Source organism: Moschus berezovskii, chromosome 15 (genome assembly GCF_049115385.1).
Source record: "Moschus berezovskii isolate FMDL1 chromosome 15, NW_MosBer_1.0, whole genome shotgun sequence".
NCBI classification, from domain to species: domain Eukaryota; kingdom Metazoa; phylum Chordata; class Mammalia; order Artiodactyla; family Moschidae; genus Moschus; species Moschus berezovskii.
The window spans coordinates 43024416-43045304 of NC_142474.1; the positions used below are offsets into that span (position 1 = coordinate 43024416).

Consider the following 20889-nt stretch of genomic DNA (forward strand, 5'->3'; position numbering starts at 1 on the left):
GGCAAGAATACTGGAGTGGGTTGATATGCCCTCCTCCGGGGGAGCCTTTCAACCCAGGGATCGAACCTGGGTCTCCTGCATTGTAGGCAGATTTTTTACCATCGGAGCCACCAGAGAAGCCCATACTGTCATTTGTCAAGTATATTTCAATAAAGTTGGAGAAGGAACTTTGCTGGTGGTCTGGTGGTTAAGACTCTGCACTTCCAATGCAAGGGGAACAGGTTCCATCTCTGGTCTGATAACCAAGATCCCACATGCTGTGCTTTGAGGCCGAAAGCAACAAACGCTGGAGGAAGATAAAATCTGAGAGGCCAAGTTGTGGACAGGATCATGCATGAGAGCATTGAAACTATCAAGAATCGAAGCCGACGTTATATTGGAGAGAACGACAATGAGTTAAGATCTTCAATTACCTATGACGGTGCTGTTCATTACAATAGTCATTAGCCATGACTGGCAATTTCCATTTTAATTTTTAAACTGAAATTATAAAATAACATTTAAAAACCACTTCTTTAATCACAGTAATTACCTTTCAAGTGTTCAACAGTCACCAAACAGCACAATGCAGACGTGGAGTAATTCCTCCGTGGAAGACAGTTCTGTTAAACAACAGCCTTGGCCTAAGATGAAGGGAAGTGACCCTGAGGAGGACAATAAGGCCCAGTCAGTGGGATGGACTTGCTTTGGGAACAACGTGGGTGAAGGAACTGGGCTTGAAAGCACAGACACCCCACCCACCCCCATCTGATCTTTGCAGCAGCTGAGAAATGAAGCTGGAGGTCAGATGTGATCAATCTGGAAATAGCTCATTTCTGGAAGATGCTGATGGGATTATCCAGCCTGAACTTTTCACTTGTCTTGAGCTTGAACCACTTTAGAATGTGCCGTATTTAATGGAGTATTTCTTGGGCTTCGTGTCCTCACGCCTCTCAGTTGCTCTGTATTTCTGGCGCACTTTAGAACCAGCTTGATGTCCCCCCAGTTTCGGCAGGAGTGGGCTCCTGACGGTCCAGGACTTATTGGAGCAGCTGAGACAACCCTCCGGCAGCATTGTGGGCGGGATGATGACTTGGCACCTGCAGGGCAATGTCTCAGGGGAGCTTCTGTCTGAGAGCCTTGTGAAGAGAGCCCTGGCATTAGGGGATGAAAGATAGAAATTAAAGTGAACAGTTTAACTCAAGTTAATCTGCTTGCGTGACTGAAGATAGGGCTGCCTAGAGATGAATTCAGAACACTGTGTTGTTGCCAGAGAGAGGCTCTCAGCCTGGAGTTGAGGCTGTTGGGGTGACTGGACTAGAATTCCACCCCTTAGGGCTCTGTGGGCTCCGAGGGCATCCTTCTCCCTGGATCTGTGACCCACCCTCAGATCTGTCCAAGCAATGCTTTGAGGGCTTTGAGAGCCCAGGGAAGCAGAAATTTAAACAAGAAAAGATGTTCCCCCTCATCCTCATGCCGGCACCCACTTTCATCCTGTGAGTGAGACCTCTTAGAAAGTAGAAATGCATCCAGAGTCCTGACAGCAGCAGACATGATCAGGGCAGAAGGAACCAGTGAGGGGTGGTATCTAGGTGGTGATGATGTGATGAGGGAGCTGGGATACAGGACAGGACATCCAACCCCTGGAAATGGGTGGACAGACCTCTTCCCGGGCACTGAGTCCAGTATCATGATGAGTTACTCTAAGTCATGAGCCTCTGATGTCCCTTCTCACGCCTGGATCAGGGTGGCCTCAGTGCCCGGGGGCGGGTAGGGCTGGGAAGAGCAGGAAAACAGCAGAATGGTGGCTCAGCCACCACAAGAAGGTTGTGAAAGTGGGGACCAGACGCCTCTTTCGAGGCAGGGAGGAAGGCTGGGCAAATGGCCGGAAGGGTGACAGCATAAATGAAAACATGAAACCTGGGATGAAGAGGAAAGCAGCTTCATTAGTTGTGACTTTTGTAAGGGACCTAGGCTCCCTGTGTGTCTCCAAGGTTATCAGGAATGTGAAAACCCAGAACTAAGGGCAGCAGCATCCTCAGAAACAAAAAAACAATGAATCTGTTGCTCACAACAGCCAAGATATGGAAACAAAATAAATGTCTATCAACAGATGGATAAAGATGATGTGAAATACACACCTATATGGTGGAATACTATTTAGTCATGAAAAAGAAAGAAATCCTGCTTTTTGTGACAACATGTATGAACCCAGAGGAAGTACTAGTGAAATAATAAGACAGAGAAGACAAATACTATGTGATCTCATTCACTGTGGAATCTGTTTTTTTATTTTTATTTATATATTTTTATTGGAGGTTAATTACTTTACAATATTATATTGGTTGGTTTTGCCATACATTGACATGAATCCACCCCGGGTGTACATGTGTTCCCCCTCCTGAACCCCCCTCCCACCTCCCTCCTCCCCTTATCCTCCCTCTGGGTCATCCCCGTGCATCAGCCCCGAGCATCCTGTATCATGTGTCGAACCTGGACTGGTGATTTGTTTCACATATGATAATATACATGTTTCAGTGCCATTCTCCCAAATTATCCCACCCTCACCCTCTCCCACAGAGTCCCAAAAACTGTTCTATACATCTGTGTCTCTTTTGCTGTCTCGTATACAGGGTTAAGGTTACACTCTTTCTAAATTCCATATATATGTGTTAGTATACTGTATTGATGTTTTTCTTTCTGGCTTACTGTAAAAGCAGTGCTAAGGGGAAGGTTCATAGCAATACAGGCACACCTGGAATCTGTTTTTTTAAAGGGGCTTTCGTGGTGGCTCAGATGGTAAAGAATCTGCCTGTAATGCCGGAAACCTGGGTTCAGTCCTTGAGTTGGGATGATCCCCTGGAGGAGGGAATACAACCCACTCCAATAATCTTGCCTGGAGAATCCCATGGGCAGAGAAGCCTGGCGGATTGCAGGCCGTAGGATCGCAAAGAGCTGGACACGACTGAGCGACTAACACTTTCACCAAAGCCCATCTCATAGAAATAGAGAGTAGAGTGCTGTTTGCCATGGACGAAGGGGTGGGAGAATTGGAGGGATGTTGGTTCAAAGGTACAAACTTTCAGTTTTAAGATGAATAAGATCTAGGGGGTAACTGTACCTCACAGAGGGCATAGTTAATAGGATGTAACCCCTGGAAAAGGGCATGGCAACCCATTCCTGTATTCTTGCCTAAGAAATCCCATGGACAGAGGAGCCTGGCAGGCTACAGTCCATAGGGTCACAAAGAGTTGGACACGACTGAAGCAGCTGACCGTGCATGCATGCACTGCATACTGAATGTTACTAAGAGAGTAGAAATTTGCTCGGAGAGTAAACATTTTGTGTTCCCACTTCAAAAAAAATAAAAAGGTAACTGTGAGGTGATGAAGACATTAATTAACTTGACTGTACTCATCCTTTCACACGCATGCATGTCAGATCACCACACTGGACACTTCAGATACAATAAAGGCTTTTCAAAATGGGACCCACTTCACCTTGAGTTGCCATGCACCCTCCTCTTTCCAAGCGCTTACACCTTCCTCCTCTCCACATCAGTATTCCCATAGTCCTGTCATCAACATCCCAAAGGGATGCAGGACAAGGAGGGTCAGCCTAATCCACCCTGACCCTGCTGCCCAAGGGCACATGCCTGAGGACCCGAACTTCTAGGTGACTGTCCTCATCTTTATAAAACAATCATCTTCCTGAGGGCTCAAGGCCCTGTTGCCAGTTACTGGAGGGTCAGGGAAGCCTGTCCACCGTGATAACCCATCTGGATTCAGCAGACACCTGCCCTGCTCCTGGACAGGCTGCTGGGAAAGCGAACACCTTTAACTTATCTCTTCTTCAGTTAGAGGCTGTTCCCACAGCGAGCTTCTCCATCACCCGCCTGAGGCCAGAGACTTTAATTCTGTGTCCCATGAACATGTCTGAGGGGTGGGGCTGGCACCTGGGCAGGACTGGCTTCGGGGAGCAAGGCCTGCCTTCCTGTAGGGTCCATGGGGAGCCTGAGCCAGCACAAGATCCAGCCACGAAACAGCATCCTCTGCTGCCCTCTGCTGCCTGTGCTGCCTCACTGCAGCTGGTTCAGCCCCTTCCTTGGCATCTGGAGTTCAGTGGAGTTCAGTGGGATTACCTTCTACCCGCTTCCAGGTACCTGGGGGCTCGTGACAAATGAGGAGAAATGACAGGCTGACCTTTGACCTGAGACACGACCACCTGCCTAGTCAGTGTCAAGTGGAGGTGTCATAGTGGAGTGATTAGGGTTACAGTGGCAACGTTGGGGTCACGGTTGTGAGGGGAAGTGCCCATTCCAGGGAACCCGAAAATGAGACAGGGTGGGGAAGGAGATGGGTAGTGGGATGTTAGTGAACAGGTAATCCCTGTGGACACCTGGGGCTGATCCTGCGGAAGATGGAGACACTGTGGGTCACGCCTGGGAGTCGTCTGCAGGAAAGCTGGAGCCTGGGCACTTTGTTTCAACCCCTCCCTGCTCCCCACCTCATATGTCCACCCAATTCTCTTGACCAGGGGTCTTACACACATTCCTCCACCAGGGCTGGCTGGCTTGCAATGATGCCTCTGGCTGTGGTGAGGGAGCCACCCAGGCAGGAAGGGAAGTATATTGGCGGGGACTGTCCTGCCGGATTGAAGGTGAACTCAGGCAGGCTTAGGGACACAACCAGGGCACCAGCGACCCCTATTACAGGTTCGATTCACCTGCCAAGTAGCAATGTCTCTGCTTTGCACTGAGCTGCTCCTAAGCCGTGAAGTATCAGGAGGAGGGCTCCAGACAGTGACTCTGGTCTAGAGCACACCGTGTGCTAAAGGGCAGAGAGACACCACCTTCCCAACCCCATCCCAGTCTAAACACAGACCTGACCCAGTTCAGGAGGAGAAATGCCAGCAAAGACAATTCCACGCCCCACAGAAAAATTCACAGACTCTTAACACCTGTGTCCACTTCCCCAGACTTATCTCCAAAAGCAACACAGAAATGCACCAAATTTGAAACTTCTTTCATTTTGACATTGTCATGGGTTCAAAGTTTTTAAAACACTCATTCATTCATTGATTTGACCATCTTGATTCCATGTTCCAGGCACAGGGCTTCAATTAGGAACACAGAGATGGCAGCTGATAAATAATTATTAATAAGTAACTATTTAGACACATAAACAAAATCACCACAGATCATGACACATAATTTGAAAGAAATAAATAGTGAGAGAGAAAGTTGTGTTTGTGATGATGGGAACTGCTTTAGAAAGGTAGTTGGCCAAGGTCTCTGCCAAGATAAAAATGTCAGCTACAGTTTAAGGGGATGCAGTATCAGCCAGTAGGAGAAGTGGAGCCACAGAATATGTTGCAGAGGGAAAGCAGGTGCAAAGGCCCTGGGGTGAGAAAGAAGCAGGCGTCTAGGAACATAAAGGATGCTGGGGAGTCTGAAGCCTTGAGAGAGGAAGCAGAAGGGATGTGAAATGCATTTGGTTAGAGTAGGCAGAAGACATGCTGGGCACTTACAGCTTACAGAAGTTAATGGGGGGGGGGATTTTTTATACAGGGATGGGGAGCCGAGGGCCCAACCAAGAAACAGTGATGAACCCAGGTGTTAGCAATGCCAGGAAACTGACCCCCCTCACATTGCCCTCTATCCCTGGAGGGGCAGGGGGCTCAGGGTTATCAGAGTCCTCAAGCCAAACACATCAAGGAGCTCAGGGAGGACCGCCTCTGGCAGAAACCACAGTCTTGAAGGAGACAGCCCAGCTGGAGATGCCTGGGCCCCTCTCCTCCGTCCCAAGTGGCTCTTCTGCCAGTGCCTCCCACTAGTTGGATCTCCCTGCAGGGCAAGGGGGGTGGGTGGGGAGGAATAGCATTCACCCTGGGTCCATGTCATTCCTGCTCTATTCAGTACACTCAACCACACTGGGTGCTTAATAAGTGCTTCCTGGTAACTCAGCAACATTGGGTGCTTAATAAGTGCTTTTCAGATTGCTGACTTTTCTCAAAAATGACAAAAAAATCTGAGCAAATGATGTCGAGGACATTAGACCTTGCATCTGAAATCAGCATCAGTTTCTGCACCCCCAGCCAGCCTGCCCTCTCCTTCACCTGTCTGCCTGATTAATCAGAAGTGTCGTTTGGATCTTGAAGGTGGGGAACTGCAAGCTCTTCCACAGTTTCTCTGCCACTCTGAGTACATAGTGTTCACAGTTAGCCCCTGTGGCTGAAAACTGGAAGAAGTCCTGATGACACCGGGTGCGGATAAGCCTAGGTCTTCTAGAATCCAGTTCATTAAGCCAGAGCTAACTTCATGATGACAGAATCTGTCCACAGTGAGATGGCAGGCTGGCGCATCCCATTGCTAACTAGTGATCGCCTCGAATATGGAATCAGTCAGGACTGAATGTTTTCATATTCTGTCTTCAGGTCTGTGATCCAGGCATCTCTCTATTTCTCGGACAGGCTATGGCTTCATTTTCCTACTGTGATCCCCTTTGTGATTTCAAAAAGGTTAATTCATTACTTGGTAGAAAATGTGAAATTCAACAAAAAAGATTGCTTTTCTTACTAAGCAAACTGGGCCCAGTGTAGCTGGGGAAGTGATAAAACAATTCTCATGGTGGTCAGCTCTGGAACCTCCAGATTTCCATAGCCCTGACCACGTGGCCCAGAGAACGAGGAGCCGGTATGGTCTCTGTCACAGCTCCTAAATCCTCCAGGCCAGGCTGAACCAGTCACTGGTTCTGGTCTCTGGAGCTTCGGTCAAGAGGAGTGAGCCACCAGTGTCCAAGAACCCGGGGAGACAGAGCACAGATTGGATGTCCTTCGTCTTGCGTGGGCACCTGAGGACAAGTTGAGGCTATGTCCATGTCTGTCGCTCCCTGTCAGTGCACCAGCAGAGGGGGGACAGAGCCCCACCCATGAGGGACTGACACCCTGGCTTCCCCGTCCTGGGAGGAGAGAAGTCCAAGGCTCACCTGACCCGAGTTGTCCAGGTGGGAGAAACAGCACATATAGAGGGCCTGAGCCTCCATCCATCCTCCCTTCTGCCACGAGCTGTCCCATTCGAAGGAGGGCATGGTCAGTCTTCTCCTTCAGTAGAGGGCGACCGTATTGGCGCGTGATGTGGGATGTTCTTTGCCCTGGGGCCGTCCTGTGCCCTGTAAGGTGTTAGCTGCATCCTTGGCCTCTCCTACTGGATGACAGCAGCACCTCCCAATTGTGACAGCCAGAGACCTGCCTCAATGTGCTCCAATGGCCCTTGGGGTCGCCTCTGGCTAAGCTGAGGTGCAGAGGCTCTGCAGCGGGGGAAAGAGACTGTCCAGAAGAGAGAGTTGGCCGCTGCAAATGTCTCCCTTCTATAGAACATTCTTGGCCGTGTCCACTTCGAGGGAACCTCAGGCCAGCATCTGACCAAAGTGCCGGTCCCTTGACGTGCTGGGATGGGGGTCAGCGAGACCAAGTGGAGCTGCGCGAACCAGGAGACTGGTTCAGTGGCTCTCCCTACTTAATGGCTGCGATTCCCTTCTTTGACCACTAGATGGACCCCTCGTGATGCTGGACCCGAGAGTCCAGGGCCCACCAGGAAAACCCCTTCCAGCATCCCAGTAAGGCTGAAGGCAGTGTTCACACCACTCCTCCCCCAGACTTCCTCTACCCAGGACCCCAGATTACTCCACCACAGCCCCCCCGGACCCAGGAGTGGGGCCCAGGGGAGCGTGTGGATGGGAGAGTCACCCTGACCTCCAGAACCTGAGGCGAGGCCGCCTCACCTCTATTTCCTCATCTGCAAACTGGGATGAGCAAGATTCTGCTCTCACACGGCACCTGTGAGCCTTGAGTGTAGAGTCTGAACCCAAGCACAGTGTACAGCAAACACAAAGAAACAGCAGCAGACCCGAGACTTGGACTTTGCTCCGACACAGAGAGTGTGATGTCGGGAGGGCCACCCTCCTCCTGGGGTGGGTAGCAGACCCTCCCAAGTCCCCTCCAACTCAGGCATCTACAGGTCAATTAGCGGATGCCAGGCTGGGTTCTCAGCGTTTTACCCCTCATTTTCTTCTTCAAAAAAGCCTGAAGAGAGCTGCATTTTTCTTATCCTCAACCTGCACAGGACAGCAGGACACAGGCCAGGGAGCGACCAATAACCAGGTTCCCTCGCCAATAACCAAGTGGGAGGCATTCAGGCCTCAGCCCGCAGAGCTGGCCCCCCACATAACCTCGTGGAAAAGGGGTCTCTCGGCGTCTCTCACTCCTGCAAAAGGACGGCTGCTTGGCTCACAGAAGCTGGGGTGTTTTAGCAAGGAAAGCGCACCGTGCTTTGACTGTTCACAGGCACCAGGGAGGGAGGTGGGGAGTGAAGAGCAGGTATGGAACCAGGGGTCTGCTGTTGGTGGTGCTCCCAGGGTCTCCTGGAAAGGGGCTGTTTTCCTTTTCTTCCTGTAATGCAGGGGCCGTGAACCTTCTCAGAGAGTAAGTGGCTGAGGCTTCCTGGGCCGTTGGTCTCTGTCACAGCTCCTTACCTCAGTCATGGCAGCACAAAGTGGCTGCAGATCAAGTGAAGACAAGCGGACGTGGCTGGGCACCAGTGAAACTCTTGTGCAAGCCGTGGTGAGCTGGATTGGGCCCTTGGGCCCCGGTTGCCACCATGATCCAATGCCTGCCTCTCACCAGAACTTGTACCTGAGGTTTCGGTCTGACCCACCATAAAAATCTCCATCTGTGTTTCCCTGAACAAAAGCTGCATCCCCACTCCTGTCTGCATCTAAATGTGGACTTCCCGCATGGCCACATACAAAGAGAGCTGGGTTTCCTAACAAGGGATTTCTAAGCGGAGAAAACCAGGACGGGGCTGGGGACAAGGGACCCTTGGGGAAACGAGGACAGAGGCACGCCGAACGTAGCTGGCCTCTGTCCTTCGGGTCCATCCCAGACAGATGGCTGGTGTCCCATCCAGGGGACAGTGCATCTCTGCTTAGCTCCGGATGCCTGAAACTCAGGTACATGCTTCTTCCCTCCCCAGAACCCAAGTGCAGGCAGGGCCGCTGGGTGGCTGGTCCCACCTGTGCAACTCTTTTGACCTTGAGACCAAGAGGTCGGCCGGCTCTGACCTGTGGGGGCCTCCCCGTGTCAATTCTGCTAGGGAGGGACCCCGCCCTGTCCTCTCCAGGGACACGTCATTCTGATTGTCCCTGACCCAGCACTGCCTCAGTGCAAGGACCCGGCGGTGGGGAACCGTGTGAGTTCTGGGCGGTCACTCTACAACAGTGCTCCCCAGGCCTGAGAAAAGCAGCCACCCTAGGGAAAGAAAAAGTGTCATGCAACTATGTTATATCACATACACTTGTACGGAAATAAAACAGGAAGGAAATCTAATGAGTCGAGCTTCTAACAAGACGAGAGCCAAATGTATGCATCTGTCACAAACAAGACTTAAAGCCACGAAAGTCAGATGATCAACACGAATGTACCTTGATAGACGGTATTTTTGGCAAATCCAAATTGTCCATGTTGAATTTGATAGTAGAAAGATGTACTTGCTTGCCTTCCTGTCTCATTTGCTGTTAGAAGTCATGGACTGGCTTTTGTGACAGTGTCATTATTATTTTTAACATTTTGTTTAGATTTTTAAAAAATTACTCTATTTTTAAAATTTGTATTCGGTTAAACTAAAAACGTATTTTTTCCTTTAGTAATGAACTCATTAAACTATTACTTTAATCCAAAAGCTTTATTAGCCCACCAGAGGATACAGGACTCTAAAGCAAAAAATACCACATAATGACAAAAGTTTTCTTTCATATTCTGCATGTTACCTATCACTCTGGAGCTGCTACAGATGGACACATTCTAAATCAGCCTGAGAAAGCTCTAGGATCAAAAAAGAATATGTCTCTGCTGTCAGCAGCTCTTTAGGGATTTGTGGGGTGTGGCTGGAGATCTAGTCATTTCTCTCTCTCTGACTCAGTATGGACTGTTTTCCACATGGTCTGGCCCCTGGCCACACTTAAAAGACGTAAATGACAGCGAAGTTTAGCCGTCATGGAGCAACAGTGACAGTGTCCTCCAGGTTACCAACTAAACAGAGATGGAGATTTTTAAAATTCTCATTTGGATTTGAAGACCCCAGAGACAAACCTCAAACTTCGGTTTGTGGGGATATCCTTGGGAAGGTAGCTTTCCCGTGCTGCAATAATCCTTTTACCCAAGATACTGATGTTGCCAGTTCTAAAATTTTACTTTGTGTTCAGAGTTGGACAAATGGTGACACATTCACATTCCGATTTTCTCTCAACCTTCTTTCATGTCACTTTCTTTCTTAAATGTGATTTTATAACGTTTAGAGAGCAAGTAGTTTTCTGAAGGAACAGCTCTGATTTGGTTGTGATTTTACCAAGTGAGAAGAAAATAACATTCAATAGAGAAGTCAGATTTAGGGACTGTTCCCAATGGCATATTTTCTCAGAACTCACCAATGATTGCACCTCTTTAGTTTTTTTTCTTCTTTGGATCATGAAAGCCAACAACTTTTTAAGTTAAACCATGTGAAAAAAAAAAAACATGTGGAATAATTGTTTCTGTAGACCAAAAGCAGTCAAGTAGTAGCAAACATATAGGATTCAACTCAATACGAAACATTTCAGGTTATCAGCGTTATCCATGTGACACATAGCCACTCTTACTGGAAAAATTTTGCCCAAACATGACTCCAAATTGAAACCCTCCCTCAAGTGACTTCTTATCTAGCAAACAAACTGCAAATCTGGCAATACATGGGGAGTAGAGAGAGACAAAACTGAGCCAGATGACCCGACGCTGTGACCTCTTCCCCACTGGCCAATGGATGATGTCATCATTTGTAATCCACGTTCTTAACATGTTAGAAGGTGTCGCCCAGGTAAGTTGCCAGCATGCTTTTCTCACTTTCCAGCTTTAAGGGTTCCAATCAGCTGGAGTCACAGTGAGAAAAAGTGAAGGGGATTCTGGGGTAAACTGATTTAAAAACCTCACCAACTTTCCAGTTTCCCTCAAGGGCGGACCTCTGAGCAAGCTGATGGTCTGTTACGGAAGATGGTGGCCCACAGACCTGGATGGTAAAGAGAAAATGACCTCCCAGGAAAAGAACGCAAAGAATGTCATCCTTGTTTGCTCTGGCTCCAGTCACCTTGACATTTCTCAAAGAATTTCTCAAGAGCGTAAGTTCAAGAAGTATGCAACTTGTCCAGATAAAATGTCCGGGATCACCAGGTGGGCCTGGTACACTTTGGCTGTGCTAGATATCCCTCAAGAGTTAGACCTCATTTAAACAAAAGGCAGAAATACTCGTGCTTGTGAGAAAGTATTTTCCATTCCAGGGAGCAGGAGTCCAGGAGAGCCACCCTCTTCTGATCGTCAGTTCTGTTTGGTGCTTCTAGTCAGAAGCTCAGTGACCTTGGAAAAGCATTTTCCTATGTGGCAATTCCAGGTTCTTACCTTCGATGCTGGGACGATGAAAAGAGTTGACACATTCTAATCTCCTGAGAAGGACTCTATCTGACAAATAACATCTTATGTGAAAAACAATTGAATCCCTCGCAGACCTTCAGTACCATGTTTGTGTAGTTAGTTTATTCCCAGTTTGCCTGCTGTGAAATTCTGTAACACTGAGCTCCATCAAAAGTAGTAGACCACAGCACAATTTGGAATGAAGTCTCTGTGCCCGATACCACTGCATCTAGAGTTCAGACATGTTATGATTGAGGTTGAATGAAAAAGTGGCTTGTAGGGGAGTCGATATAGCCAAGAGCTTTTTGAAGGAGAGGTATGATGTTGACATAGATTGGGCTTTGGAATCAAATCCCCCAGGTTCCAAGTCTTGGGCTCAGATCCAGACTCTATCATTTAATGACTGTGACTTTTCAGGAAGCATGAGGCACCCCATTTCTGTACTAACCAGGAAACAGTAATTTTTCTCCTGTAGTGTAGGACAGCAGGGACGATTAAATAACATTCATAATCCAGTAACTCCAGGGGCTGATATGTGCTTAAAAGCATTTATTCCCACCTCCAATACCATGCTTTTCTTGCTGTTGTCAACAGCTCACCACTGTGATCAATTGCATTATTTGCCCTAAATCTTCACCCCTCCTGTATCCAGGAGGTCCCTGCCTTTCGGTGAATTTATCCTTGCATGGGTGCTTAGTTGTTCAGTCAAGTCTGACTGTTTGGGACCCCATGGACTGTAGCCCACCAGCCTCCTCTGTCCATGGGATTCTCCAGGCAAGAATACTGGAGTGGGTTGCCATGTCTTCCTCCAGGGGATCTTCCCTATCCAGGGATTGAACCTAGGGATGGAGCTCAGGTCTCCTGCATTGCAGGCAGATTCTTTACCGTCTGAGCCACCAGGGAAGCCCAGATTCATCCTGTGCCCAAATCTGTAAGAAGATCACTAATTTCAAGGGCTAATCGAAGTCCCTGGCCTGGCACTTATTTCATCTTGGCTTAAACCTGGAGTAAAATCCTTCAGGAAAGGCTGACCAAGCAGTCACCGAGCTCTCACCAATCAGCACGTCCAGGCTTCCTAATGAATTCTCACCCACGATTCACAAATAGATAACTGGGGTGGGGGAGGTGCCGGCCGCAGAGTCAGCAAGGAGAGACGCTTTCATTACTTAAGGTGTATAATGATAATATTCCCTGATTTTGTTCTGTCTTTTCACTTCTCATGTAACACTGTCAAAAATAAGCAAATAAAATGCAAACTTGTCCTCTAAGAGGCATCCTGGCCCACGGCCTCTGGGCATGACCACCTGTGAGAATTGCGGTAGCCTTCTTATATCCAAGCAGGAGGCCTCATCCACTCTGTCCTGCTGGTTTAATCACCATGGGGGTGGACAAGCTCTTGGGACTTTAGTGGGTGGGATTTTCCCTCCTCTAAGGCACCTTCCAGGGGGAAATGCCTTATAAGTCACTGATTGAACTTGGGGCCGAAGGTGTGAGCGTGTATGTCCCTTGCACAAGCATTTACGAAGGTAGCCTTCCTGCAAGAAAGACCACATGTACAAACATTGCAAAGGGGGCTGGGGGAGGAGAGAGAGAGGCCCTATAGATTAAAGGAGAGTTTGAAAATCTATTAACCCATGGCCACATATAGAAATGATTTGATCCCTAATGCAAAGAATCCACAAAACAGTGACATTTTTGAGGCAACTGGAAATTTGAACACTAATTGCATATTTAATGATATTGAACACTTACTGTTGATTATTTTTACATATGGTGTTATGGTATAAGGACTATGGTTATGGTTCAGGAATCCTTTTAGCAGTACTCAGTGAATCGTTGGCAGGATGGGATACCCTGATGGTTAAGAGTACAGAGGCAACAAGGCATTATGAGTTGGTACTTTTTAAACAATGACCCTGATTTTTCCCTGGTGAATCCCACCCCAACAAGATGGGAGAACTTGTCTCAAAGAGAAGACTTTTTCAAACTCTTGTCAAGAGTGGGTGGGGAGCAGGACTCACAGGGAGCACCTGTGCTCTGGGTGATGAGGAGTTGAGAGAGGGGCTGGGGTCTGGCCTCCCTCCCCATGACATGCTGGTGTCACTCAGCCTCCTGTCTGCCCTGCCTTCTGAACTTCCTGGGTATCCAATGAGATTCTCTGGCTTCAGTTTCTGCCTATCTGGTGCAAGGGCCACCCCTGGCTGGATGGGGAGAGATGCCAAGTGGCTCCTCACTGCCCCTTCTGCCTCTTGGATCCACTGGGGCGGGAGGACTACTCCACACCCTTTCCTGCCAGATTCAGGGTGTAGCTGCATAGCTCTGCTTTTTAATACGCTGTCTAGCTTTGTCAGAGCTTTTCTCCCAAGGAGCAAGCATCTTTGAATTTCAAGGCTGCAGTCACTGTCCTCAGTGACTTTGGAGTCCAGAGAAAAATTAAATCTGCAACTGTTTCCATTGTTTCCCCATCTATTTGCCATGAAGTGACAAGACCAGATGCCACGATCTTCATTTTTTGAATGCTGAGTTTTAAGCCAGCTCTTGCATTCTCCTCTTTCACCTTCATCAAGAGGCTCTTTAGTTCCTCTTTGCTTTCTGCCTTCAGAATGGTATCATCTGCATATCTGAGGTGGTTGATATTTCTCCCAGCAATCAGATAGAGAAGAACAAATATTATATATCACTTATATATGGAGCCTAAAGAAGTAATACAAACGAAGCTATAAACAAAAAAGAAACAGCTTCATTGTCATAAAAAACTTATGGTTACCAAAGGGAGAGGGAAGGGGGATAAATTAGAAGTATGGGATCAATAGATGCAAACTACTACACATAAACTGGGATAACACAAGGAACTAGATTCAGTATCTTGTAATAAATTATAATGGAAAGTAATCTGAATAAATAAGTAGAAATACATATCTATCTATTGATATATATACATAGCCAATTCACTTTGCTGTACAACTGAAATTAATACAACACTGTTAAACAACTATACTTCAATTTAAAAAGTTTTAGTTTATAATGTATACATTTTTGAAATGATATTAAGAGCTAATGGTCACAAGAGAAAAACCATGATTTCTCCCCACTGGGAGCTCATATACAAATTGAATAGACTTGCCATGTGGTGAGCAATCCAGCTTCTAGTTGCTTGTGTGTTGTTCTGTGCCTTACACACGTGCATGTTTATACATTTTTCTAATGCTCAGCACTAGGATACAAGACAGTGCGAACTTGTTTGGTGCAAAGGATTGAGAAATAAAACAGTTGTTCAGATGCTAATTTATGGAACATGATAAACAGTGGAAAGGTGTGGGAAAATGAAAAGAAAAAAACTGGAGGCTCCAGTTATTACACAAGTATGCAAGCAGAAAATAAGACAGATAGGGCTTTGAAGAATGCCCCAGGAGTGGCTCTTTGGGAGCAGAAATCAGGAGTCGGGTGCATCAGTGTCAACAAGGAAGATGCAGGTGGGAGTCTTAAAACCTTGTGTCAGGAGCAGGGCAGAATTCAAATCTATGCTCTGTGACAACCTGGAGGGATAGCGTGGAGAGGGAGGTAGGAGGGAGGTTGAGGGTGGACGGAACACATGTATACCAATGGCCGATTCATATTGCTGTATGGCAAAAACCATCACAATATTGTAATCATCCTCCAATTAATATAAATTAAAAAAAATTTTTTTTAATGCACTCACTGTGTCCAGTGTCCAGTTGGACACCAGAGCCAGCAGGCATGCTGGGCCTGGTCCTGCTCTCAAGGAGAAAGGAGGGATCTTGTGTGGGGCCAGACTGAAGCAATGATGTTTGGGTGAACCTCTTGCTCTCATAAAATAGGGATCGAGATCTTGCCAGTCACAGTGGTATGATGTCCAAGAAGTTTACTGTTGTGTTTTATTTTTTTAATTTATTTTATTTTTGGCTGCATTGGGTCTTCATTGTGGGCCATGGGCTAAGTTGCCCCTAGGCATGTGGGATCTTAGTTCCCCATCCAGGGCTGGAACCCACATCTTCTGCACTGAAAGGTGGATTCCAGTATTTAACTGGACCACCAGGGAAGTCCCCAAGAGGTTTTTGTTTTGTTTGTAAGAAGTGTCTGTAGTGAAGGGGAGGAGGGACAGAGGCCGAAATCTTCAAGCAGGCGTTGGTCACTAAGAAAATCAGAGGTGCCTTTGAATGCCAGGGGGAGCAGTCCCTGGGAGAGATGTGGGTGCAAAAGCCCCAGACCTCTCCCTGCAAAAGATGCTTTCCTTGAAAAGAGTCAGATCCAGGGTTCAACCAGCATCCCTGAAACATAAGTGCAATCCCTCCTTCTGGAAAGAGCGGTCCCAGGTGTGACGCCCTGAGAAGCCTCCGACCAGGTTTCTAGCTTTGACACCGGAAAACAGAGGGGAAATCTACATCACTAAGCCACACGGAGCCTGCACCTCCCTGGGAGGGGGGTGGGAATACACATCCAGCACCCGCCTCCCCCCACTGGCTCTCCCTTCTGAACCACTGTTTGCCCACCTGAGCCCAGCTGGGCCCATCTTCCAGCTGCTTTGCCAAGGAACCTCTGACAGCTGTGCTCAAAGTGGGGCCAGGAAGCTCCTTGCGAGCCCTCCAGGGGGCTTTGCATCACAAGGAACACATTATTTCCTTGGCTGGGAAGGCAGTGTTTGTTTGAGACCCCAGGGAGCTGATGAGGTGATGACCTGGGGACCAGGGGCCTCTGGACCCCCTCTGAGCCTGGCCTGGCTGCAAGCTGTACTGGCCAGTGCTGGACAAGGCCAAGGCCGGCCAGCCTGGTCTGGCTCCAGAAAAGGGACTGCTGTAGTCCCAGGCTTCACTTATATGTCCTGCTGGTTCCTCCAAACAGTACAAAGTCAGAGAAGCCAACAGGGTAACGACAGTTTCAATGGAAAACAAAGGCTAACCCTGCCAAGGAGCCCGGGGAGATGTATGTCGGGCATCCTGGCCTGTCTGCCCCTGCAGGTCCTTTGCACTGGGATTGATTCCTCCGTAATGGCAAGATGACAGTACAGGAGAGCTTGGCCTTTTCAGAATCGGTCTGGAAATGCTCAACCACAGGGAAAGAACAAGGATTCCTGGTCCAGATTATGTCAAACAAAGCAAAACCACAAGCATCAAAGGTGAGGCTGCATTTTATGCATTAAAATGAGAAAAAGATAAAAGCCAGACTGGACATGAAGATGCTACCCCAATACCCTTGGGTGTTGTACATGGCGTGTCCCATCCAGGGGCTGAAGGAGGCAGGCAGGCTGTGGGAAGGGTCTGGAAGGGAAGCCCCGCCCTACTCCGACCCCTGCCCCACTCTGTATAAACCTGCCCACCTCTACTTGAGCACCCTGGGCAGTGGAGGAGTGAGGGGGCTGTGCTCCCTCCCAGGCAGCTCAGGGGGTCCTCGAGCCATAATTCTGGGGAGCTGCCTGGTGCAAACCCACCTGCGTCACACTGCAAAGCGAGTCCCGTGGCCCCGGTGTGAGTCATCCAGGTCACGATGTGTTCTTGGCCGGGTCGGTGTCCCTGACACCTCAGCCACACTTGTGGAAAGCAGGGACAAGGTTCATTTCATTTTTAACACCAAGGTACAAACCAGGAGCCCCCAAATCATTTAGTAAGACACAAATAAATTAATGGTATTCTTTTTTTTTAATTGCTGTATAATTGCTTTACAATGTTGTTAGTTTCTGCTGTACAACAAAGTGAGTCAGCTAGATGTATACATGTAACCCCTCCCTCTTGGGTGTCCCTCCCAACCCTGTACTCATCCCACCCCTCAAGGTCATCATAGAGCATCGAGCTGACCTCCCTGTGCTATATAGCAGCTTCCCACTAGCTAGCTGCTTTACACATGGTAGTGCATTTATGTCAAACCTAATCTCCCAACTCACTAGGAGCTAAATTTCAGCTCCTACAATCAGAAAAACAGGACACATGCTAGCATCCTCTAGGAGCAAGCTCTCGTTGATTCTTTTGTGTGGCTTCTGGGATTTCAGTCTTTATCACCCCTTAATCCCTTAGGTTATGGGCCCTTTGCCCTATGCTCTAAAGCGTCTGGTGAGTTGGTTCTGACCCCCGTTAAGAGTATTTGGAGCTAGCTGTCAGCACCAGATGACTAGTCCTGGTTGTATTTGTAGCAGGAACTTCACAAATTCCAGGCAAGGGAGATAGCATTTGGCCTTAGTTTTAAGTGGTCTACTTCCCCTAAAGACTGAGGAACAGCCCTCTGAGAGCTGGCGCTGGACAGACAGCCACCAGCTCTGCTGGGCCTGATGTCTTCCAGCCAAAATGACCCCAAGGTATGTTTGTGTCTAGTTTCAAGAATGCTTTGCCTTCAAGAACTTCAGTTCAAAGAAACCATTCATTGTTTTATCACTTGTCTTTCTGGCAATTTTCCCCTAACTTGGGTAAAATCATCTTTCTCGCAAATAGGAAAAGTTGAATCTCACTGGATATCAAGAGGCTTGAGTGTATTTCTAATTATCCTGGGGCCTTAGATGTGAGTCTAATGGGGTCCATTAAAACCTCTAGAGAAACAGTCCGCGGGAACAGCCAGTTAGAACTGATAAGAAATGCGGAGATAGAATGATTTGCTCCTTTGGCATCCAGATCACTGAGTTGCTAACAGAAGGGGTGTCCTCTCCAAGCCTTGCCTCCTGTCCTTTCCAGTCCAGAGCAGACACCAGGAGACGAATCCGGTCACATGAACTGCACAGCTGACCTCTGGGTTCTGAGACTCTGATCTTCAGAAGTGAGGAAGGTATTCTGAAGGTGATGATGCCTCCTGTGTTCACACCCCGAGAGGGTGTCCAGCTAAGGGAGAAGGAGGCCCCTCTAAGGGCAGTGGCCTGATGTAGAGGTGACACAGGCAGACGAGGGGCCGCTGCTGCCTTTGAGGGACCAGAAGGCAGACTCAGGAGGCAGCATCTTCAGCATCACTAAGCCTCTGATGCCAGGACAGCCACAGAATCCCGTCACATCCACCAAGGCTGGTGTGTTCAAACGATGAAGTCATTGTTGACATGTCTTCTTGCAACTACGAAATGCTTTGATCTTCCAATGTCAATCGGTTTTTCAGTATTTGAGACTCAGTCCTTCAGGCCTCAGAAACCAAGCTGTAAAAACACAAGTCATGGTCATTCAGAATTTCACACAGCTTCCCGAAAGTGCCCGTGTGACTCCAAGACTTCTGGGTAGGCTTCATGTCCAGATCATGTGCAACGTCCTCTCTGAATGTCCATTGCCACACAAATAGTCAAAAGGCAGAAGTCTCCCAGTTGGATTTTCTGGTCAGACTCGTGAGATTAAAATGTGATTATGGACAGGAGGATGTGCTTTGGAAAGATTTGATGGAGCCACGAGTTTAAGGAAATACTTTGACAATGAACATCCTGCCTTCTTCACTTCCCAGGGGTAATGTTTCTTAGTCTATTTTATGGCCTTCTGTGATTTTGGCAGAAACTACAGTATATTCACTTTAGAGCGTAACACGATCAGAGTGTGGTAGCCACACTTCGGGATAGAACTGTTCCCTTACTGATTGTCTCTAATCAGCAGCCCCTCTGGGACCCACTGCTCAATCTTCATCTGCTCCCTGAGAGATAATGATTTTTCACAGGAACCCCCAGGGAGTTTCAACATTATTGAAAAGGAAAGTCTCTTTTAAGATCAAAATCACCCTTAATAGCTGTGTTTCTTACAGCTATTGAAAAATGGAAAATGGTACCATGAGTTCAGTTCACATTTTAAAGTAAACTTGAATGTTACTAAATCTGGCTTAAGAAGATGCCTACTTTAATAGAGTAGAGTCCAAATAGTCCATATACTATTTTAGCAAATTCAAAGAATGCTTTCTGTTTTAGGCTTCTGTATTTATAGTAACGTCGTGTTCTTGACCATTGATGAAATCTTGGCCATTGTGTCGATAATCTAATATCAGTGCTTATTTTCTAGTGCACATAAACACTGATGGGTTTACAACCAATCCAAAGGTCAGTGAAATACACCTCGGTTAGGAAGCATAGTGTCACTCAGCCCACAGGCCATGCTCTTGGGGGTAATTCTGCTTCTCCCCAGAGATCTTCTGCTCCACAGGCTGGAAAATTACCACTTTGGTATATCCTATCACCTGTATTAATCGAGGTGTTCCCACATATGAAAGACAGCAAAGTGAATAGCCTTGCTCCCAGGCCAGGGTGTGGTCTGTGCATCTGGTGGGTTTTCACCCCTGGTGTGGAAGATGCTGCAGGCCCAGCTGGCCTGCATTAGCAATAAGCATCTGAGCCTTCCCCAGAGCACTCAGACCAGCACTGCTGCAGTCACCTTCTGGAGTTTCTCTTGTTCTAAACAGAGTCCAAAAATAACTGTTTTGAAGAGTCAGTGTCCAGAATGGTCTTACTACCTCACTGTGTACCTAGCCCAAAGTCCAAGAAAGCAAAAAACCCCCTGGGAAGCTGACTTCAAGAATGTACAGTTCAGGAGGAAGAAGATGGTAGCCACCTCAGTAGCTGCTCGGGAAGCCGGGCCGGCACCAGCCTGGGGCCTGAAGCCATCGCCCCCAGCTAGGAGCACCGGGAAGTTTCCACAGGGACCACTTTCACGGCTGTGCAAGTTGATGGGGGCGTGGTTCTAGGAGCAGGCTCCAGAACAACCACTGGGTCGTACATTGCCAAGTTGATCCCTATTCACTGTATTTTCTGCTGCCCCTCAGGCTCAGCAGCTGACACCCAGGCAGGAGCTGACGTAGTCATCTATCAGCTTGGTTTCCACAGCATTGAACGGAATGAGCCTCCACTGGTACACACAGCGGCCAGCCTCCATAAGGAGATTTGTCACTGACACCAAGAAGGCCTGATGACAGGAATCATCACTGCCGGCTGGGACCCCCAAGAAGGGGGTCAGGTGTCCTCGGTGCCCGTGGTGGGTGTGATGACAGGCCTTTGCCAGCACAGGCTCTGGGAGCTCCTTTATCTATGACTATGCCGATGCTACCTGCTGGGAAGGCGTGACCAAGGAAGAAGGCTTGCAGTTCACTGCCAGTGCTCTCGAGTTGGCCATGGAGCAGGACAGCTCCAGTGGAGGGGTGACCGCCTGGCAGCCATTGCAGAGTCAGGGGTAGAGCAGCAGGTACTTATGGGAGACCAATTTCTCCAATTCACCATGGCCATATTACCATCGCTCTGAATCCTGAGACTCTAAGATCCAAAAGAGACACCCCAAACTGCTACAAAACTCAATAAACAGTTTGTCAGTGAGGAAAAAAAAAGAATGTGCAGTTCATTTTTCTGCCAAATTGAAGCATTTGAAGGAAAGGGGAATGCTACACAGTGAGACAAAGGAACCAGGAATTTCAGTTCAGGGGATTGGGGAGGGGAGGCAAAGGAGGAACATTTAAACTCCAACAAGAAAAAGA

The 20889-nt window shown here is 48.0% G+C and overlaps 1 pseudogene; it reads left to right on the forward strand.

The window, feature by feature from the left end:
* The first annotated feature begins 19965 nt into the window (after positions 1 to 19965).
* Positions 19966 to 20660, forward strand: LOC129555415 (proteasome subunit beta type-6 pseudogene; annotated as a pseudogene).
* Positions 20661 to 20889: the final 229 nt, after the last annotated feature.